Raw genomic sequence first — 9,512 nt, 5'->3', positions numbered from 1 at the left:
TGCTTTGTTACCCCCCTTTCATGCTGTTCTTCAATGGTCAGGACCCCCACAGGACCACTACAGAGCAGGTATTATTTGGGTGGTGGGTTAGTGTGTGTTGTGCTGGTATGAGTGGATGAGACACCTCACTGTCACTGCTGGACTGAGAATAGTCCACCAACCAAAAACATCCAGCCAACAGCGCCCCCTGGGCGGCGTCCTGTGACCACTGATGAAGGTCTAGAAGATGACCAACTCAAACAGCAGCAATAGATGAGCGATCGTCTCTGACTTTACATCTACAAGGTGGACCAACTAGGTAGGAGTGTCTAATAGAGTGGACAGTGAGTGGACACGGTATTTAAAAACTCCACTCATACCAGCACAACACACACTAACACACCACCACCATGTCAGTGCCACTGCAGTGCTGAGAATGATCCACCATCTAAATAATACCTGCTCTGTGGTGGTCCTGTGGCGGTCCTGACCATTGAAGAACAGGGTTAAAGCAGGCTAACAAAGTATGTAGAGAAACAGATTAATAATTGTAGAACTACAAAGTGCTTCTATATTGTTAGTGAAGCTGATAAAATAGAGTGTAGAAATAAAGAGGGGGTTTTAATGTTATGGCTGATCGGTGTTAAATAAACCTAAAACATTCATGATTTTTCAGTTTTGTAGTCGCATAGATACAAGCTTGTTGCAGGTTTCCAAGTTAGACAGACAGAATTTAGAAGCCCAGAATTTAGAAGAACCAGACAGCAAAGCTGGATGCTAACTGCTCCCTGGAAAATACACTTTATAGCCGAAAGATTGTGGACATCTGGTCATGAAATTGCTGGTCCATGGGCATTGGTAGTAAGCCGCTATTACAGCCTCCGCTCTCCACTCCACTGGGAAGACTTTCCTAAAGAGTTTGAAGTGTGCTGTGGTCATTTGTTGGCATTTGTGAGATGTTAGACAAGAAAACCTGGCTCGCAATCCATGCTTTAATTCATCCCACTGGTGGTCAGTTAGGTTGAGCTCAATGCTCTGGAACTTAAGAAAGCACATTGAATTAGCATTGGTTTCCTAAAGCTGTAACTAATAATGCACAAACTGCTTTACAGGGGCTACTTTTTCGTGTACCTAAAATCCCATCATTCTGTTATGATCCAAGATCTGTGACTGCATGTGTTGAAACCCCATTATGGAAAGCAGACTAATATGGTTTTTAAATATCGTGTTTTGCCTTGAGTGTGCATCTGTCATCAGTCTGACAGAGCTGTGGGCCCATAAAACAGATGCAAGCTGGGATAAAAGCAGATAGTTCTCTCACTCTCAGTGGTTGCGTTTGAGAAAAACAAGTGATGGGGAACAATAACAGATAATAGATGGATACATTACCTGATGTTTGTGTTCCGCATGAGCGAATATGGAAAAACTGTGTTTACGGGCTGTGTGCAAAACATCCAAATTTAATACGACTGTCATCGCAGGAAAGAGCAAGAAAGGGCAAAATAATTACAGAATAGAATGAATTTATTTGTCATATATACATATACATGTGTACAAGTACAATGCCTTTTTTTCTGCATATCACAACTTGTTTGGAAGCTGGGGTCAGAGCGCAGGGTCAGCCATCGTACAGTGCGTCTGTACCACTGTACCAAACAGAATTAAAAGACTCATCCTCATTCGAACCCACAGTCTTCTGACTGATAGCCCAAAGCTCTACCCACTAAACTACTGTTAAATGTACAGAGCAAACAAAAGTGCTGCAATTTAGAACTGTTTTAATCTTTTAAGCTCATGGAACAACTGAAAATCAACCACCAAACCAACATCTATACTGTTAACAAACTTAAAAAAATATGGCGCCTAGGTGGCGCCTAGGTGGCACAGTGGGATATTCTGCTGACACGCCAGCGCCGAGATTCTGAACTCCTCGGTTCGAAAATCATCATTGCCACCGGTCATCTGGGTGCCATCTAGCAGGCAGTGCCTGCAGCAGACACTAATTGGTGACCGTGTCTGCTAGGGTGGGATGAACGGAGAATGTGCAGAATGAATGGTCAAAAATAAGGGGTCCGGTAGGACTGCACACGTGTCAGAGGAGGCGTGAGCAGCAACATACCCTCCTCGAATGCAATCAGGGATCCCCAGCAGCGGAAGACAGATTGACTACGCTAGAATCGAGAGGAATAAATAAATAGAAAAAGTATATAAATAAAAGAAATAAAATAAAATAATAATACAGCACTATTTGCCTTTCCACTGTAAATGAAAACAGCACAAAGACTGGGTTTTATTTTAAGGATTCTTAATAAATTTCCATCCTGAAAATACCACCATGCAACTTTAGATAAAATATTAAAACATAGAGAGGGGGTGTAAGTAAAAATCTCCAGGTTCTTTGGTTCTTTAACTGTTTCCTTCTGTAAACACTTTGCCAGAATGATGTAAGTTCTTCAACTGCAAGGGCAACATTTTTCCACAGATTTTTAGATGTTTTGCTCTATAAAGAACAGAATATAATAATAAAACATAATACTTAATATTTTTAGATTTTATATTCACAATCTCATACGCCATGACGTCTTAGAATACTCAGGAGATGAACCTCCTACCACACACTAGTATGTGCACTTCTATTATTTGTGAGATGTGTTGCTTGTTGGACAGTCAGTGGTTAATAGTCTGCTTAACAATAAGATAAATGGTTCCCTTGTTCAGCGGCGGTTTCTAACTCTTATGAAGGGTTTGGAGGCTTTGTAAGCTGTTATTGATTTTATCTCAATTGCTTGCTACATAAATAAGAGTTTCTTTAATTTTTTTTACATTTTCTAGTCCAGTCATCCAAGACACTAGAAGTTCAACATCCTGGTTATGTTTGTACAGATGAGCTTCTTATGCAGTTTTAAAATAAACAGAACAGTTGTAGGATATTAGTTGGCCAGTAAACAAGTGGCTGGATAGTAAACAACAGCAAAATAAAATCGTTCAAGTCCCAGCATGCAGTAAGAAATGCTAGTTTGTAGGAGTCAGAACATGTACACATGTACATCATAGCAGTTTGGATACTAGAAATGTAACGATACACTCTACCCACTATGCGATACGATTCACGATACTGGGTTCATGATACAATTTTTTAAACTAAATTAAATTGAAGACAAATTATAATTATAAGTTTCCTTTTATTTTTCTTCAAAAAAATAAAATAAAATACTGTATTTGTGCTTATCTTTTATTTATCTAAATAATGAATGCACTTTTATTTTTGAGGTAGGTAAAAACCATGCAAAACAATGCTGACAATGCAAAAGAAAGTATCCTCACATAAATAAATTTGGCTGGAAAATTCAGAACCTGGCAACCCTGTAGTGAGGTCAACCAGGTTAGGTGAATAGCGCCAGTGCTTTCTGCTATTTAAAGTGAGTATCGATTCATCATACATGTAAACCGATTTGAATCATTACACGTGTGAATTGATTTTTAACTGTCATGTGGTGCATTGTTACATACCTATTGGGTACACATGTACATCATAGCAGTCTCTAAAAATCTGCCTGGTCTAAAATAAACATACAGCAACTCTGATACTGACAGGATAATGTAGAAATGTCGAAATAGCTCCAATGATGAACTATTTTATTTGTTGTTTTTATTATAAGGGAATGTGGGAATATAAAGAGTAGCTGTTTATTTATTACAGTTCAATGACAGTTGCATTACTGATGCATATTGATGCATTATTGATAGCAAGCTAGTTATCATTTTACAAAAGGTTGATTAAAGACAAGATCATGGTAGTATGATTTTGAAAGCAGTTACAAAACCAACATGAAGGAACTGTGCTGGTAATTAGATTCAGTTCACAATCATGTCAACATCACACAGATCAAAACACAGTGCTAGTCAAGCAGTGAGAAAACTAACAGTGGAAATTAATGAGCAAAAAAAAGAAGACTTCAAGTGTGTAAAATTAAAACTACTTACTGAAAATCTTTCGGCTCATCTAGTCACCTTAAACTACTACAATTCCTGACACACTATTTTACTCTTTATTGTACCCTTATTTTCAGAATATTCCATAATCACAGACACTAAATTCAACCAGATCATGTGGTAAAAATAAAAAAAGCATTACAAACCAGAAGCTATTAGCCAAATCAATCAGCACAGAAAAACAGCAATCAAGTTTTAAATGGACTTACCTTGTATAAAGTAATGCAGACCTCACACTGGTTGAGCTTTTTCTCATCAGTGCAGCAACACACAAGCAATTTCCTGGGTCCTGGATTGAGAAGTACCAGTGCTCCAACATGTCCCATAGATCCTCAGTCTGGCAACCAATGTAAAAAAATGTGAGAACAAGTAACAGAAAGAATACCTGTATGTGAACGTATTAAATACATGTAATGAACTAGCTGGGCTTACCTTACTTAGATTAGTAATGTTGACTTCAAACAGGCAGCATGACATGAAATGAAGTCTGCATGTTGAGCTCAGGAGCCACGCTGTTCTCTATGTATGATCCAACCAGTTCAGGCCTAAATAAGCAAAAAAGGAAAAAATAATGGAAATAAATAAGGAAAAAAAACAACAAGCACTTAACATAAACATGTGGAGAAAGAAGTCCAAGCATTCCAGACAATGCCATAGCCATTAAGTTCTACCTATAAGAGTGTAATAAACAAGGGTCAGAGGTGGTGCACTGTAGAAAGAGAATCTCTTAATTAATAGTCGTAGTGGAAATCAGTTGTGGTCAGAAGGCAAGTGGACAAGGCAAACTAAATCTATAGGTCAAGACCCTGAATAAACTAAAGCTTACATACACCGATCAGCCATAACATTAAAACCAAACAAAGCATGCAGAGAAACAGATGGACTAAAGTTAGTAATTGTAGAGCTACAAAGTGCTCCTATATGGTAAGTGGAGCTAATACAATGGACAGTGTGTGTAGAAACAAGGAGGTGGTTTTAATGTTATGGCTGATCGGTGTATATATATACGACTCTGCCCAACCACTAGTTTGGTTCCTTTGCAGTGGGATGCTGTTGGAGGTGGGAATTAAACTGAGAAATGGTATTGGTTTGATCTGCAGGAGGTCTGGCACCATGTGTTCTGTCTGGAGCCTGCAGGCAAGAGACTGGTGCACAGAACACAGGGGGTCTGTCACACACACATATACACACACACACACACTCCCAAAGGACTTCAACTGAGAGAACAGCAAGGACTGAACAATACTGACAGGATGCAGAGACACAACTGAGAAGGAGACATCGATAATGTGTTGAATTCATCGGCTTTGCATATTTAAAAAGCTGTCTATGGGTGGCAGGGTGCAGCAGGTGCCGAACTGCTCATGCCTCGGTAAGCTGGCTAGAGTCTAGTGTTCTGAGATCGTCTTCTACTTCATTCAGCTTTTCACATCAGGGTTCACAACAATAGATCATTCGTCTTCATCTTGCCCCGTCCTGAACACCCTAGTTCTTGCTGGTGGCTCCATCCTGAGCATCCTTCTCTCGATAGAACATCCCTCATCTGCACCCATCATCCCAAACAATCTCAATAGTATAGGTAGCAATCAAGATGGTTCTTTACTATACTGCCCAAAGAATACAGTCAATTATTTCCGAAAAAAACATCTGAAAGGTCTCTTTAGGACACAGCACGTTTGCACTTTGCAACCAGCCCATATAGATTAACTTGAGCTCATTCTACACAAAGCGTCAAACCTCAAGCCAATCAAGACAGCATCACATCTCGCCTGTTTATCATTGGAAGGTGCAGTTTAGCTAGTTAACAACCCACCAAACTGTTGTTTTGGCCTCTTTCTGGGGGTCCAAGAATTTGGGGGTCCAAGTATTACTTAGGAGAATCAGACCCTTGGTAATTCAAACCATGGTATATATTAAAAGTGCTCCAAGAAAGGACAATGGGTAAACTTGCCACAGGATCCTTGGCGTCCAAGGCTTATTGATGTGTGTAGGGAGTCAAGGCTAGCCCGTCTGTTCGGATCCCACATAAGAGCTACTGTAATTCACAACATGTTGCATATTGGTCAGAGAACAGAGCTCTCCACACCTCTTGCCTGTTTATCATTGGAAGGTGCAAAACGGGCTTTTTTACTATTACACACATTTCCCAGCCTTACATTTGTTCCCGTCCCATTTTTTATGTGTTGGGAGGCATAGAATAAAGTACATAAACATAAATAAAGTTCATTAAAGCACAAAGGAGCCACAGGAGAAACAGTAAACGACACTGCATTACATGAACACCAATGGGCGGCACGGCAGCTCAGTGGGTTATTATGACCTGGGTTCGATCCTCAGTTTGCATGTTCTCCCCGTGTCTGTGTGGGTTTCCTCCGGGTGCTCCGGTGCAAGTGAAGTGAACTAACGTTAAAATCCAAATGAAGAAACAAACAAGAATTGAGAAGATGGTATCATGATATGGGGCTGGTTGGCTGCAAATAGTTGTGGAAAACATAAATATAGCCAGACATAATAAAGACTGTTTTTAAAGGAAAGGTTCTTGAATGATCTAGCCACTCTTCAGTCTTGAATCATATTAAGAATACAACACAAGGTTTGTGTAAGTCTATCAGATAGTAACCTTGAAACTAAACAATGTCTAGCAATAACAACTATTTTGTTACAACACAACGCTGGTAGCTTTGACTGCCAACCTTGAGGGACACTAGCAGAGATAAAAGGCAGGGACACAAAGGAAGGGAAATGACTAGTACACTGGAGAAAAACACCACCGTGCAGGACACAGCCACTGCTGGGAGAAAGAGAATGTGACAGAGCGTGTCAAAGACAGAGAATGAGAAAGAAAGAGAGGAAGGTTAAGTTTACTACTCCATGGCGTAATGAGTCTAAATGGAGTGCAGTCATGAAGCTGAGCAGAGTCGTGCTGTTTGCGCCATGCTCTAGCATTACAGCGACTGCTAGCATGCAGCGCTAAACCACTAACTATCACTTTAGCACAAAGTAGAAAAGAAAGCAGGTATCAGTTCAGACAGGAGACCACACACGAGCCGAAGAGGTGTTAAATACCTGGTAGACGTGTTAGATTACAAGTTCAAATCATATTAGCTTTAGTTAGAAGCGTATTTATCGACACACTTGTCGGCAGGGATGCCAAGCCAAAACTGTTAGCATGGAAAGCAAACCTCAGCGCCGTGCAGGTGGGGCAGAGGTAAAAACACACGCTGGAACCAGAGCTGGGTTCTCGAATACATCGTATCGAGTCTCAGCTCTGCCTGCCGGCTGGGCTGAGCAGCCACATGGACAACGATCTGGCCTGTTGTTCAGATAGGGGTGGGATATTAACGATGACCTCTGCTGGCTGACTGATGGCGCCTGCACAGAGATGAGAAAAGACTGTGCTGATCAGGGTGTGTCTCTCTGTACACAGTGCTGATCCGCATTCTCCTCAATCAGAGTGGGGATCGGCATCGGTGGAGAGGAAGCATGACGCAATTGGGTAATTGGACGAGACTAAAAAAGTCAGGAGAAATATATGTGTATATATATAGTATAGTATAGTAGGTGATTAAGATAATTCATTAATTAACACAGTGAGTACTGTCAGCTAGAAATTAAATGTCTAATAAACTTCCTTCAAAGATGATGAAATATGGATGGCAGGCAGCCTACTATAGCAGGTCTACCCAGGGTGCTTTGTACCGCAACACACACACTCTCACACACACAGAGTACCAGAATTTTTCAAGACAGATTTAAAACATAATCCAATACTTCCAATTTAGGTGGAATAAAGGAAACACTTAATGGGCCCTCCCTGAAATTTACGAAGGCAGGGAAGCCCTGAAAAAAAAAGAAGATCACGCTCAATGCCAAAGCGCAACGATTTTTCATCTGCAAATGTAAAGCAGGCAGCGCGTTAGCAACGGATACCACGACGAATATTAACACTTCCACTTTTCATCATGATAAATGGAGACTATTAGTGAGGAAAAACCGTCTAAGGACGTGTTTATTGTTTATCCTGTGTTGCATCAGCATGAAATAAGATTCAGACCGTTGTGTGTGGTTCATCTGAACTCATGAATAAAAGTAATTATGTTCATATAACACAGAAATGTTATTGCATGGGAAGAAATATAAACCAGTGAAACGAATCCAGCTTAATAGTGGTGTACGGCCTTTGACTTTGACTTCAACACTGAGGTCTGAGAGGTAGAACTAGTAAAAGGAGAACAGAAGAGTAATTATTTCCACACCGGAGCTGACATCTGGGCTACACAAACAATGACTGGTTTGTTCTCAGGGAGGGTGCTGGAAGAGATTCCTCATAACTGGTGCAATTATGACCTCTGCTGGCTGATCGATGGTGCCTGGCTTTCCTTGTGCAAAGCTGATCCGCATATGAACTCGCCTCGTGTACTTGAAAAGAGGCAGTCGATACTGCGCACGTGTGGGAGGGGGCATGTGTTTTGTTTTGTTTATTAGGATTCATCAGTTCACACAAGGTTATATCGAACACAGTCATGGACAATTTCGTAATCTCCAATTTATCTCACTTGCACGTCTTTGGACTGTGGGAGGAAACCGGAGCACCCGGAGTAAACTCACGTAGACACGGGGAGAACATGCAAACTCCACACAGAAAGGACCCGGACCGCCCCACCTGGGGATCGAACCCAGGACCTTCTTGCTGTGAGGCGACAGTGCTACCCACTTAGGGCACAGTGCTACCGAGGGGGCATGTGTTAGTCAGGGCTCTCCTCAGTCAGAGTGGAGGTCAACACCAGTAGACAGGAAGAGTGATGCAATCTGGTATTTAGGTACAGCTAGATTGGGAGGATTGTCCACGTTATGCTTTTTGCAGCATTGTGGTTTTATTTTGGCCATTTAGTTTTGGCAATTGTCTTCAATTACCCAAGGCACATCTGATCTATTTATGTCTTGTTTGATGATTGTAGTGCAGTTCATAATGGTGTGATGATACAGATCAACATGGCCTGATGTTCTATGCAATGCCTTAATTAAAAGAAACCTCTAGACGGGACCCCTAGACCTCTAGACTGGCTATGTCTAAGAAAAGACTGAGGTTTATCTTGAAAGACATTGGCATAGTAGGCAGAGAAATACTTGGTAGTTCACGTTTAAAGACTCTATATAAGATTCTGCTTCTGGTTGGTAAGAAAAAAGTAGATCTTGATGGCTTCAGACATGTCAGAGAGGACGAGTGCTAGTCAGCAGTCCTTACCAGCCAAAGAAAACAGTCGTATATCACGTGAAAGGCTTAAACGCTCAGATATGCGCCCAGTCTCGCTGTGAACGAAGCGCTCGGCACGAGAATCCGCCCGCAGTATCACTTCTCCAGCTTGTAGAAGTTTTATCCACAGCCAAAAACAAGTGAACATCAAGAACGTTAAGGATCCCCCGGTGTTCAGGAATGAAAGCCAATTCTCATGGGGAATAATTATAAGAAAAAAAAAAACCTTGGCAGTGCTGACATCTTGTCTGGCTCTGTGGGGGTTTATTCCTGCTCGAGCTTCCAC

This window comes from Trichomycterus rosablanca, chromosome 27 (genome assembly GCF_030014385.1).
Source record: "Trichomycterus rosablanca isolate fTriRos1 chromosome 27, fTriRos1.hap1, whole genome shotgun sequence".
Taxonomy (NCBI): Eukaryota; Metazoa; Chordata; class Actinopteri; order Siluriformes; family Trichomycteridae; genus Trichomycterus; species Trichomycterus rosablanca.
This window is presented reverse-complemented; position numbering follows the sequence as displayed.